Source organism: Pan troglodytes, chromosome 15, assembly GCF_028858775.2.
Source record: "Pan troglodytes isolate AG18354 chromosome 15, NHGRI_mPanTro3-v2.0_pri, whole genome shotgun sequence".
Lineage (NCBI taxonomy): Eukaryota > Metazoa > Chordata > Mammalia > Primates > Hominidae > Pan > Pan troglodytes.
In genome coordinates this window covers 46,918,321-46,933,125 of record NC_072413.2, presented here as the reverse complement: position 1 = coordinate 46,933,125, position 14,805 = coordinate 46,918,321, and positions in this window count along the sequence as shown.

Sequence of the window (14,805 nt, the reverse complement as noted above, 5' to 3'; positions counted from 1 at the left end):
CTCCATCAGAGGCAGTTGCCCTTTGGGTAATGTGTGAGGGCTGTGCTGGTTATCTGACTGGCTTATCTCAATCTAAGTAGAGGTCAGAGCTGGAAAAGACATTCATTTAATCGTTCAATACACAATATTTTTAGGTCCTATTGGCAGGTGTTGTACTAGGTGTTGGAGCTGCAAAGATGAATGAAAGATGGTTTTTTACTTGAAAGTTATTCACAATCATGGCTTGCAGCAGAGTGAGAATAAATGCTTGGTACAGGTAAGCATGAAAGGCTTCTTATAGAAAGCAATGCTTGAGCGGAGTTTTGAAAGATAAGTAGGATTATAAAACTGAAAAAAACTGGATGAGGAACAGCATGTGTCAAGGCACAGAGATCTGTGGCTGGAGCATAGAGTGTGTTCCAGAAGTGGCAGGAAGCCAGAGGCAGGTGGCAGAGGACAATCAGAAAGGGAGCATGCACTGGGTTGGAAAGCCACTTAGTTTAACCCATTCATTTCATAGACATAGAAACCAAGGTCCTGTTTCTACCTCTATAGAAATGAGTGGGTTAAACTAAGTGGCTTTACCTTAGTTTGGCCGAGGTAATTAAAATGTAATTCATGCTAGGGTCTTAATATTTATTTGTATGTCACTTCTTTTCAAACAAGTTCTCAAGATGACTTACAGAAAAGAATATTTGTATGTGTGTGTATATATATAATGTATATATTTAATTATATACATTATTTATATAGTATATAGTATATATTATATTATATGTACTATATAATATTATATAGTATATATACTATATATATATAAAGGAATAGAAAATAGTTAATACAGACAAATTATATGAGCCAAAAGGTCATTATGTATATTCACTCCACTGCGCTTCTCTCAAGGAGATGGTTTTGGATGAGAGAACCATAAAATTCACATTGGGTCTTCCACTGTTTCCTTGAGACTTTTACCTGCATATAGCAATTTCAGGGAGAATTCTGTGTTCAGTCAGAATTGTCCTGAAGTCTTCTGAGTCGTTGCTGAAATGGTCCTGCTCTGGTGTGCTGTGGAACGCTGACGCCTCAGTAGGTGGGTGTGTGAGCCGAGCCAGCAGCCCTGAGCTGATTCCATTCTACAGGCTAAAAATAGCCGTAATGATGCTGCCGTTTGTTTTGCCTGCAGCATTTCCTCACAGCTGCTATTGTATACGCCTCCAGATACAGGGGTGCACTATGAAGAGCAGTGATGTTTCAGGATAAGACCTTTGAAAGCCTGGAATGTGGCAATTCATTAAGGTTAATTATAATTCCCCGTGGGTATTTGTGTGGGTTTTCTGGGCTGCTGTGAGTAGTCAGAACCGGAAGAGTCTTCCTTCTCATTTTTGAAATAAGAATATTCTACAGTATGTAGTGCCAATGCCTTCAAAGGTTAGCCAGGTCATACCTCTGAAAATGTGTTGCATGGAGTCTCTGATTAATGCTGTCCATTTGTTTAATAGTGTAGCCAAAGGCCACATATACAAACTTGAATATCCTGAGGGCAGTAGCGTATCCTGCATTTTAAAAACAGAAACATCAGATATGCCTAAACTACACAGTCATTCTGATATGAAATATGAATGTCATAGATAAATTTATTGTGATCTTTTGGGTAATAAAAAGTGTTTTGGGGGAAGGAAATTGTTATAGTTAGGAAAGAGGCCATTAACTGAAAAGACTGGAAAAAGGCTGTAGAGTGTGTGAAATATATGTGAAAACTGCGTTTTTTTGATGATTTAGAATTGTTTCTGTTTCAGAAGCATTGCAGTTTTTGAATGCTTGCAGGATAAAATGACTTGATCAATTATTATGATAATGACACACGAGTCAGATTATGAGTTTAATTATAATTACCATCTTTATAGAGTTAATTAATCATAAAAGAGTACATTATATAATCTTTCTGTTTAATGAAATTCATTATAGAGGCTCCCAAAGGCCTAAATATAGTTTTAAACAAATTAAACCTGTGACTGGGGTTAAGGCTATTAATGCAAATGTGGTCTGGATTAGTCACCAAAAAGAACTGAATAAGACATTAGGCCCCCAAAGTGTTAAAGCAACAGACCCTGATGACATATTCTTTTCCTCTGGTAAGCAGAACACATAATTTAGTGACTTTCTGAGTAGCCTTGAAAAGTAGTGATAAGGCTGAGACTGTGTAATTTAACTAGCACAGATGATCCAAATAGCCATACTCAACACCCTTGCATGGAAAGAGTTAGAGTCATTTACACGTATTGAAGAGGAATCTATTGAGGATGTAAGCTTTGCCCCACTGACTATCAAACCCTCACATTCAGAGGAGCAATAAATGAGAGTAATACACATAGTACTCTAGGGGTATTGAGATAGAAAAATCTTGGAGAACAAAAGAAAGGGAAGATATAGGCCTATGTTCCTGGCAGAACTAAACCCTGCTGTTCTATGCAGAGGAAATCCTGCATTTTCAGAAGCTCCTAATCAGGATTTATGCCATTCTATTCCTTTATATAGCTGAACAAATTAGCCCAGTCCCCAGGATTGAAATGAAATGAGTCACAGCTAAAAGAAATCAGGCCAGGGATGACGCAGGAACATAATGGGTAGAGTGTAGAGAGAGACTATGGAAACCTGACTGTTCAGAAACAGATGTGAAAGCTGTGAAACCTGCACCCAGCATGTCAGAGCTTTCTTCCCTGGTTTGGTGTGTGCTCTGTTCCCCTGGGTAGGCCCTTTCAGTGTCACATTTTGGGACAGCTCCATTCATAGGGCTGCTTATATGTGTGTTCATATCTCTTTATGTATTTTTGTTTTATATTAAAAAATAAATATTGTATGATTTGGATAGCAATTCTTTATCTGTTTTGTAGTTTTCCTGTTATTAAAAATTTCAGCTGGGCACGGTGGCTCATGCCTATAATCCCAGCACTTTGGGAGGCTGAGGCGGGTGGATCACAAGGTCAGGAGATCAAGACTATCCTGGCGAACATGGTGAAACCCTGTCTCTACTAAAAATACAAAAAATTAGCCGGGTGTGGTGGCGCGTGCCTGTAGTCCCAGCTACTCAGGAGGCTGAGACAGGAGAATCGCTTGAACCTGGGATGCAGAGGTTGCAGTGAGCCGAGATTGCACCACTGCACTCCAGCCTGGGCAACAGAGTGAGACTCCATCTCAAAAAAAAAAAAAAATTCAAAGTAAACTTTATTCTGTTCATAAGAATAATTCACTCTTGGAAAAATAGAAAATAAAGATTAGCACAAAAAAGATAGTAATAACTAACACCAATGTAGAGCTTACTACGTGCCAGGTACTATTTCTAAATGCTACACGTATAATAAATCATTTGTTTTATAAAGTTCAAAATAGTTGTAAAAATTGCTTTTAATCTAGTCATCCATTGTTTTTTGGGAGGAACAAAATAGGTGTCAAGCAAATATTTAGTAAATGTTCAGGTAAGATGAACATTTTGAGACAATTCCTGTGTATGCTTCCAGACTTTTATTACAAGAATGGGATCATATTGAGGGAAAAGGAAATGGGGAGCTATTGTTTAATGGTTATAGACTTTTGCATTTGGGAGGTTGAAAAAGCTCTAGACATGGGTAGTAATGATTGTTGTACAACACTGTGATATACTTAATACCACTGAAAATGGTTAAATAGTAAATTTTGTGTATATATTATCAACAAAAAGGTCAAAATCTAAAATATTTGAAGAGATTATTCTGAGCCAAATATGAGTGACCAGTGGCCCATAACACAGCCCCAGGGGATCCTGAGTGTATGCGCCCAAGGTGGTCGGGCTACAGCTTGGTTTTATGTATTTTAGGGAGACACAAGAGATCTATCAATACATGTAAGAACTAAAGTTATTTTTTAAATAATCAGCTTTATTGAAGTATAATTTAAATATAATACAGTGAAGCAATTTTAATGAGTTTTGACAGAAATATACAGTTGTCTAACTACTGAAATAATGCAGAACATTTCTGTCACTTCATTGTACCTTTATAGTCAATCTGCGACCCCACTTTTTGCTTATGGCAACCCCCAATTTTCTTTCTGTAACTATAGTTTTGCCTTTTTTCAAATTTAGTTTGTAGGGCATAAAAAAGAGCATAGTTATTTGTGTCTGGCTTCTTTTACTTAGCATAATGTTTTAAAAGATTTATCCAGGTTGCATGTATCAGTAATTCCATTTTATTACTGAATAGTTTTCCATGGATGGATGTGAATCCAATTTGTTTAACTAGTCATTAGGCAGTGTGCATTTGGATAGTTTCCAGTGTTTTGGCTAATATAAATAAAGCTTTAAAAAATATTCATATACAAGTCTTGTATGGATAAATATTTTCATTCCTACTAGGTAAATATATAGTAGTAAGATTGCTAAATTGTATATAAGTGAATGTTCAAAGTTATATAATAATGATAAACTGCTTCCCAAAGAGGCTGTACCATTTTGCATTCCCATCAGAAATACGTAAGCATGACAGTTGCTTCATATGCTTACCAGTACTTGGTTATCATCAGTATTTAAAATTTTAATCATTCTAGTGAGTGTTTAGTGGTATTGAATTGTGTTTTAATTTAAATTTCCCTAGTAACTGTAGATGTTGAGTTTCTCTTCCTAGGTTTCTTGACCATTAGTATATCTTTGTATAAAAAGATTTGTTTATCATATATATATCATTATGACATAACTTGATATATTAAAAATGGCTTAGTTTTATTCCGGTTACAAATACTTTAACATTTATTTTACGAATACATTCCTACAGGCATGACTTGTTTTTTTTTTTTTTTTTAAGTTTCTGAAGTGTCTTTTGAAGAGGAAGCATTTAAAATTTTCATACAGTCCAATATATCAACTTTCTCTTTGATAATTCATGCCTTTTATATCCTAGTTAAAAAAATTTGCTTAATTCAAAATTATAAATAATTTCTCTTAATTTTTTTCTAATTTCAAATTAGAATTTCTTCAAAGTATTTTCTATAATTGCCACTTTATGCTTAGATCTATGAACCATATTAAATCTTTTTTATGTGAGGTAGACAAGTGTTGATGTCTATTTTTAAAATATGAATGTTCAGTTGTTCCAGTATCATTTGTAGTAAAGGTTACACTTTCCCCATTGAATTACTTTGGCACCTTTGTAGAAAAATCATTTGACCATTCATGTACGAATCTCTGAATTTTCTACTCTGTATCATTGATCTGCATGTCTGTTCTTACACTGATACCATAGTGTTTTCATCATTCTTGCTTTATAGTAAGCCTTGGAATCAACTAATAAAAGTATTTTAATTTTGTTCCCTTTTTAAATTTGTTTGGTTATTCTATATTCTTTGTATTTCTATATGTATTTTAGAATCAGCTTAGTGATTTCCACAAGATAACTTCCTGGGATTTTGATTGAGATTATATAGAATATATGTCACATTAGAGAGAATTGACATTTTAAAAATGTCTTCCCAGCCGTAAATGTGGTATCTCCATTTATTTAATTATTTGTTTATTTTTATTTTATTTCCATAGCTTTAAGGGTACGGGTAGTTTTGGTTACATAAATGAATTGTGTAGTAGTGAAGTCTGGGCTTTTAGTGTACCCGTCACATCAATAGTGCACATTGTACTCAATAGGTAACTTTTTATCTTTCACCTCCATCCCTTCCTCCCCTCTTCTGAGTCTCCAATGTCCATTATACCATGCTGTATGCCTTTGAGTACTCATAGCTTAGCTTCTAATTATAAGTAAGAACACATGGTATCTGATTTTCCATTCCTGAGTTCCTTCACTTAGGATAACGGCCTCTAGTTCCATCCAAGTCACTGAAAAAGATGTTATTTCATTTTTTATGACTAATTAGTACTCCATGGTACAGTTTCTTTATCCACTTATCGGTTGAGGAGCACTTAAGGTTGATTCTGTATCTTTACAATTGTGAATTGTGCTGTGATAAACATATGTGAGCAGGTGTCTTTTGGATATAATGCCGTCTTATTTTTGGGGGGGGTAGGTATCTAGCAGAATCATTGCTGGGTTGAATGGTAGATCTACTTTTAGTTATTTGAGAAATCTTCATAATGTTTTCCGTAGAAGTTGTACTAATTTACATTCCCACCAGCAGTGTATAAGCATTCCCTTTTCACTGCATCGTGCCAATACCTGTTGTTTTGTGACTTTTTAATAATGGCCATTCTTGCAGGAGTAAGGTGGTATATAATTGTGGTTTTAATTTGCATTTCCCTGATGATTAGGGATGTTGAATCTTTTTTCATATGTTCGTTGGTCATTTGTAGATCTTCTTTTGAGAAGTGTCTGTTCATGTCCTTTGCCAACTTTTTAATGGGATTGTTTCTTTCTTGTTGATTTGTTTGAGTTCCTTGTAGATTCTGGATATTAGTCCTTTGTTGGATGTATGGTTTGCAAATATTTTCTCCAGTTCTGTGGTTTGTCTTTTTACTCTATTGATTATTTATTTTGCTGTGCAAAAGCTTTTAAGTTCAAGTAGGTCCCATTTATTTATTTTTGTTATTGTTACATTTGCTTTTGGTGTCTTAGTCATAAATTCTTTGCCTAGGCCAATGTCAGAAGAGCGTTTCCAGGTTATCTTTTACAATTTTTATGGTTTGAGGTATTATATTTAACTTTTTAATCCATTTTGAGTTAATTTTTGTACACGATGAGAGATAGGGATTCAGGTTTATTTTTCTATCCATTTATTTCCCAGCATCATTTATTGAATACATTTCCTTTCCTCATAGTATGTTTTTGTCTGCTTTGTCAAAGATCAATTTGTTGTGCTTGCCTATTTGTTGTGTTTGTTTTTTCTAATACTGTAAAAAATGACATTGGTGTTTTGTTAGGAATTGCATTGAATCTGAAGATTGCTTTGGGCAGTATGGTCATTTTTACAACATTGGTTCTTCCTATCCATGAGCATGTGATGTGTTTCCATTTATTTGTGTCATTTACAATTTCTTTCATCAGTGTTTTGTAGTTCTCCTTGCAGTGATCTTTCATGTCCTTGATTAAGTATTTTCCCAGATATTTTACTTTTTTTGCAGCTATTGTAAATGGGTAGCATTCTTGATTTGGTTCTCATGTTGGTTCTTATTGGTACATGGCAGTACTACTGCTTCATACATAATGATTTTGAAACCTGGGACTTTATTGAATTCATTTATTAAACCTAGGATATTTTGGAGGCATCTTTAGGGTTTTGTAGATATAAGATTGTATTATTGGCAAACAGAGAGTTTGGCTTCCTCTTTTCCAATGTGGACGACTTTTATTTCTTTCTCTTGCCTGATTGCTCCAAGATTTCCAGCACTATGTTGAACAGAAGTGGTGAAAGTGAACATCCTTGTCCTGTTCCAGATCTTAGAGGGAATGCTTTCAGCTTTTCCGCATTCACTATGATGTTGGCTGTGGGTTCGTCATATATAGTTTTTATTAGTTTGAGATATGTTCCTTTTATGCCTCTAGCCTCTAGTTTGTTTTAATCATAAAGGGATGCTGAATTTTGTCAAATGCTTTTCCCGCATCTATTAAGATGGTCATATGATTTTTGTTTTTAATTCTGTTTATGTGGTGAATCACATTTATTGACTTGCTTCTTTTATTTCTCTCAGTAATGTTTTGTAGGTTTCATTGTACAGGATTTACAAACATAAAACTTACTTCTATGTCATGTTTTAAGCTGTTCTGAAACTATTGTTATCTTAATTCAATTTCTAGTTGTCCACTATATGTGTAGAGAGTTACTATTGATCTTCCCTTATTGACATTGTTTCTTGCAAATTTGGTAAATCTACTTATTAATTCTATTACAATCAGTTACTATTTTGTATATTCCTAAGGATTTTATACACAGGTAATCATGCCAGGCACAAATAAAAAGAAGCTAAGACCTCCAGTATATATTTTTGCCTTGTTCCTGAAATTTGAGGGAAAGCATTCAGTATTTCACCATTACATACAATATTAGCAGTAGGATTTTTTAACACGTTTCCTATATGAGGTTAAATATTTCACTTTTTATTCCTATGTGATGTGGATTTTTTAAATATCATGAATGGATGTTGAATTTTTTCAAAATCTTTTCTGCATTTATCGAGAAGTTTGTATGGTTTCTTTTTAGGTCTTTTAAAATGGTGAGATACATTGATTGGCTTTTACATTTTTAAGCAACTTTGCATTCTTGGAATAAAACACACTGGGCCATGAGACATTACACTTTAAAAAATATCACTGGATTCAATTTGTAAAAAATTTGTTAAGAATTTTTGTGTCTATGTTCATGAGGAATATTGGTCTATAGTTATTATTCTTTTCCTTGCAATACTGTCTGGTTTTGGCATCAGGATTTATCTTAATGTTGCCCCTATTAAATAGGCTAGAAAGAGATGCCTCTTATTTTATTTCCCAGAAGAGTATTATTTCTTTCTTAAATGTTTAATAGAATTTACCTCTAAAACTGTTTACACCTGGAAGTTTCTCTGTGGAAAAGATTTTTATGATGGATTTCTTTCCTAGATATACTGCTATTCAAGTTATGTATTTCTTGTTGAGTTACTTTTGTAATTTCATTTTTAATTATTTCTATGTGGTGAATCACATTTATTGACTTAAATCTCACAAGTTTTAAGAAACTTGTCTATTTTATCTAGGTTGTCAAATTTATAGGCAATTGTTCATAATTTTCTCTTAGTCTTTAAATGTTTGATTCATAGTGATGCCCATAGTGATGTTCCTAATATTGGCAATTGGTGACTTTTTCCTTATTTTTTTCTCATCAGTCTGGTTAGACATTTTTTCAGTTTCTTGACATCGCAAAAACGACCTTTCGGTTCTATTGATTTTTCTCTATTTTTCCCTGTAAATATCATTAGTTTTTGCTCTTTAAAAAGTTATTTATCATTTCTTTTTGCCATTGATTTTGCATGATCTAAGGTGAAAGCTTAGATAATTTATTTGAAATATCTTTCCTTTTCTAATATAAGCATTTAATGCTATAAATGTCCTTCTAAGCATCACTCTAGTTGAATTCCTCAATCCTTGAACATTCTATATTCATTTTCATTAGATCAATGTCTTTTCCAATTTCCTTCAAGATGTCTTCTTTCACCCTTGACTATTTAGAAGCATGTTGTATAATTTTCAAATAGTTGAGGATTTTCCAGATACCCTTCCATTACTTATTTCTAGTTTAATTACCTTGTTGTCAGATAGCTTACTGGCCTGATTTCAATTGTATCAATTTTATTGAGACTTGTTTTATAAATGAATAAATCTATCTTAAATGTCATTTATCTTGGTGAATGCATTTAAGAAATAATGTGGCTTTGCAGTAATGTTCTACGACTTTCAATTAGATAACTTCCTTCACTGTGTTGTTTAAATCTTTTTTTTTATCTTTACTGAGTCTGGTTTTTGTTCTGTCAGTTACTGAGAAAGGGTATTGAAATATCCCACCATAGTTGTTGTATTAGTCAGGGTTCTCCAGAGGGACAGAACTAATAGGATAGATGTATATATAAAGGGGAGTTTATTAAGGAGTATTAACTTACATGATCATAAGGTTGCACAATAGGTTGTCTGCAAGCTGAGGAGCAAGGAAGCCAGTCCGAGTCCTAAAGCTGATGTTTGAGGGCAGGAAGCATCCAGCATGGAAGAAAGATGTAGGCTGGGAGGCTAGACCTGTCTAATCACTCCACGTTCTTATGCCTGCTTTTTATTCTGGCCATGCTGGCATCTGGTTAGATGTGCCAACACAGATTGAGAGTGGGGCTACCTCTCCCAGTCCACTGACTCAAATGTTAACTCCTTTGGCAACATTCTCACAGATACAACGGGGAACAATACTTTGCATCCTTCAGTCCAATCAAGTTGACACTCAGTATTAACCATCACAGTTGTGAATGTATATTTTTTCCCCATTTTTTCAGTTTTTGCCTCATGTACTTCGGATTTCTGTGAGGAGCTTATACATTGAGGATTGTTATGGCCTCTTGATGAATTGTGAATCATTATAAAAAGATTAATTTTATCCTAGGTATTATTTTTGTCCTGAAATGTAGCTTATATGATATTAACATAGCTACTTCAGCTTTTGTTTTTGATTCCTGTTTTTGTGGCATATTCCTTTTTGTTTTTTTAACTTATTTATATCTTTATGTTTAAAGTGGGTTTCCTGTTAACAGCATACATTAGGGTACTATTTTTAACCAAATATTTCAATCTTTTCCTTTTAATTGGAGTATGTGGATCATTTACATTTACTATAATAATATCCAACAATGTGAGTTTAATATACTATCTTGCTATTTGTTTCTTCATTTGTCCCAACCTTTTGATTTTTTGTTTGTCCCAACCTTTTTTATACTTTTCTCTTTTCTCTGACTTTTCTGGATTAATTTTTTATTATTCCATTTTTATCTCTACTTTTGACTTAAAATCTTTACTTCTTTGTTTTATTTTAATATTTGTTCTGGTTTTACAATATACATCTTTACCTTATTACTGTCTACCTTCAAAAAATTTATGACATTTTACTTAGCATGTAGAACCTTAAAACATACATTTCCATTTCCTTTCCTATTCCTTGTGCTATTGTTGGCATGTATTTTACTTCTACATATATAATAAATGTACACATATATCATTATTTCTGCTTTTAATAATCAATCATCATTTTAAAAGTTTGAAAATGAGAAATACATATTTGTGCTTATTGACAGGATTATCACTTCTGTCACTCTTCATTCCTGTGTGTCTGTTCAAATTTTCATCTGATATTATTTTCCTTCTGCCTTGAGAAATTATTTTATTTTATTTTATTATTATACTTTAAGTTCTAGGGTACATGTGCACAACGTGCAGGTTTGTTACATAGGTATACATGTGCTGTGTTGGTTTGCTGCACCCATCAACTCATCATTTACATTAGGTATTTCTCTTAATGCTATCCCTCCCCCAGCCCCCTACCCCCTGACAGGCCCCGTTGTGTGATGTTCCCCTCCCTGTGTCCACGTGTTCTCATTATTCAACTCCCACTTATGAGTGAGAACATGCAGTGTTTGGTTTTCTCTTCTTGTGTTACTGTGCTGAGAATGATGGTTTCAAGTTTCATCCACGTCCCTGCAAAGGACATGAACTAATCCTTTTTTATCACTGCATAGTATTCCACGGTGTATATGTGCCACATTTTCTTTATCCAGTCTATCATTGATGGGCATTTGGGTAGGTTCCATGTCTTTGCTATTGTGAACAGTGCTGCGGTAAACATACGTGTGCATGTGTCTTTATAGTAGAATGATTTATAATCCTTTGGGTATGTACCCAGTAATGGGATTGCTGGGTCAAATGGTATTTCTAGTTCTAGATCCTTGAGGAATCGCCACACTGTCTTCCACAATGGTTGAACTAGTTTACACTCCCACCAACAGTGTAAAAGCATTCCTATTTCTCCACATCCTCTCCAGTGTCTGTTGCTTTCTGAGTTTTTAAAGATTGCCATTCTGACTGGCGTGAGATGATACCTCACTGTGGTTTTGATTTGCATAAGAAATTATTTTAATATTTATTGTAGTATATCTTAGCCTGGTGGCGGTCACTTTTAAGTTAAGCTTTTGTTTAAGTAAAGGAGTTTTTAGTGTGCCTTTATTTTTGAAAGATGTTTTTGCTTAATAGGTGATTCCAAGTTGATTTTTTTTTCCTTCACTGCTTTAAACTAACTGTGCCTTTGTCCTATTGCTTGCATGGCTTCTGACAAGAAGTCTACTGCCTTTCTTAGATTTGTTCTTTCTGTGTGCAGTGGTGTGCTGTGTTTAACTTGTTACCACCTTGTGAGAGCTGACTGTGTGCCTCAGCCCCAAACTCAGTATTGAAGGACATCAGTCGCAGATAGACCAGGTAGAAGTAGCGACACCCCAGGAATTAGCAAACACTACACATCATGCTCCATCTCCCTGCCCTTCTGCCATACAGCATGTGATTAATCATTTAGTCTGTCATGATATCATTTTTTTCTTAGGCTGTTTTTAAGATTTTTCTTTTACTTCTGGTATTCAGCAACTTTCTTATGATATGGCCTTGTGAGTTTTCTTTACCTTTCTTTTACTTCAGGTTTGTTGAGATTCTTAGATCTGAGGTTTCATTTTTAAAAAACCAGATTTGGGTTTTTTTCAAACATTATTTCTTTAACTTTTTTTTCTGTATCCTCTTCTTTCTCTCTTCGCCTCTGGACGTCTAATTACAAGTATGTTAGTCTACCTGCTATTCTCCTACAAATTACTGATGCTGTCACTTTTCCCTTAGTGTATTTTCTCTGTGTTTCTCCAAGTTCACTATGCATTTTGTATATTATCCATTTCTTTCCTCATTATGTTCAGATTTTTCTCTACCTTCTTGAACCTATGACAAATATTTATGGTAGCCCTTTAAATGTATGTTAATGCTAATTCTATGATCTGTTATTTCTGTGTTTGATTCTATGGATTGATACTTAGTAATGAGTCATATGTTCCTTTTTTTCTGTGTACCTAGTAATGTTCATTAGATGATGGTCTGATGGTCATTGTGGATTGTATGTTCTTGGTTTCTGTGTCCAGTTGTTTTTTTTCTTGTTGTTGTTGTTTGTTTGTTTGTTTTGAGACAGTGTCTCAGTTTGTTACCCAGGCTGGAGTGCAGTGGTGTGACCATGGCTTATTGCAACCTCACCCTTGCCAGGCTCGGGCGATCCTTCTATCCCATCATCCCTAGTAGCTGGGATTACAGGTGCACATCAGTATGCCCAGGTACTTTTTGTATTTTTGTAGAGACAAGAGTTTCATCATGTTGCCCAGGCTGGTCTCAAACTCCTGGGCTCAAGTGATCCGCCCCGCTCGGCTTCCCAAAAGGCTGCAGTTATAGGCGTGAGCCACTGCACTTGGCTTTGGTTGTATTCTTTAAACTGTGTTGTGCTTTATTCTAACATGTTACATTATTCAAAATCGATTCGATCATCTGAAGCTTTATTTTAAATTTAGGGTGAGTCCAGAGCAGACTCTAATATAGGCAGAATTTAGCCCCATTATTAAGGAGATATCTTTCTCAGAATTTTAGCCAATGTCCTTCATATTAGGAGGTGTTTCCATGTTGTCTGAATGATTTTAAGCCCAGTACAAACTCTGCTTATTACTTTTCAGTGGTTATTTCCTTGGTCTTGGGTAGTTTTCCCTCATACATGAGCAGATCAGTATTTAAGTATCCAGAGCTCTCTCTGTGCAGTTCATGCCTATCTGGTGTTTCATTATTTTTTAAATTTTTTATCAAAAAAATTTTTTTGGGGGGGACAGAGTCTCACTCTGTTGCCCAGGCGAGAGTGCAGTAGCACAATCTCGGCTTACTGCAACCTCTGCCTCCTAGGCTCAAGCAATTCTGTCTCAGCCTCTGAAGTAGCTGGGAATACAGGCATGCACCACTACATCTGGCTAATTTTTTGGCATTTTTAGTAGAGAAGGGGTTTTGCTATATTGGCCAGGTTGGTCTCGAACTCCTGGCCTCCAGTGATCCACCCTCCCAAAGTGCTGGGATTAAAGGAGTGAGCTACTGCGCCTGGCCCTGTCTGGTGTTTTAGATGGCAAATTCTAGCTGCCTTGGCATCCACAAAATCCAATCTCTGTTTTTTTCAACTTAATGAAAGTTTGGACTCTAATTGGGTCCCCTTCCTTGGATTGCAGCCTAGAAACTGACTCCAGGCAGCAGACTGGTGCAATCCTAGGGCGTATGTTGCTTTTTCTCTTTATTTAGGGATCACAGCCTGTACGGCCTGTTCATTTTGTAGTTATAAATCCCATCCCATTTCCATCATCACAATTGGAATCAGAAGTTAAAAATTACTATTAATTTGGTTATGAATACTATGAAGCAAATTATCTTTATTGTATGTTCATCTTTTATTGTAGATCGTAAATGGTTTCCTAATCATTAGCCTCTGTTGAAAATACTAACTGCTGCAGTGTTTAGTCCTTACCTACTTGTTCTTCAGAGCCTACCAGTCATTTAAAAAATATTCATTAAATGCTGGAGTATACCCAGTGCAATATCCAATGGGTTTGAGCAGCAAAGTATTTATTCGTAATGTGTTTTCTAAAGGATATTGTCAACACTTTTTATAAAGAAAATTTGAAAGCAAAATTTCTTTTTCTGTTTAAATTTAAACTTTCATTTTACCATTGTTTTCACTCTTCTTTTATACTTGAGTCATCACTTCTGCCCCTTGAAGGGGAAAAAGGCAGAGCTGGTTACTGAGTATAAATTTCTACTCTCTTTGGAGAAAGGGACATAAACTATGGAGAAATCTATTTCCACTTATGATTGTAAAATTTGGAAGGAAATGGAAAAGATATATTGTTAAATAGACACATTCTGATTTCTTTCTTTGGAAAAAGCTCCGAAAGCATCATGAGTCTCATAGAGGAAGGAAAGAACCCTGGCATGGCTGGCCATGGCAGGAAAATCTGTCAGTGTTCGGAAATCATAATTTCTTTTCCTAGGTGTTAAGTCAAACTTTCTGTGCTTGGATACTTTGTAGTAAGTGGAAGTAGGTAATGTAAAATGTAGCTCTTTCTTCTATAATTTTTTTTCATCTTTCTCTTTAGCCTAACAAATCTGCTCTGTCTCTGGGCCTTTTGCTTTTTTAGCCATCTCATTATTTGCCATCTTTGGAAATTCATTTCTTTTTTGGTTTTATGACAAGGCTTGTATAATTCATCTTTGAAATTGATATGAAAATTGTATCTCCTCTCAATTGCTT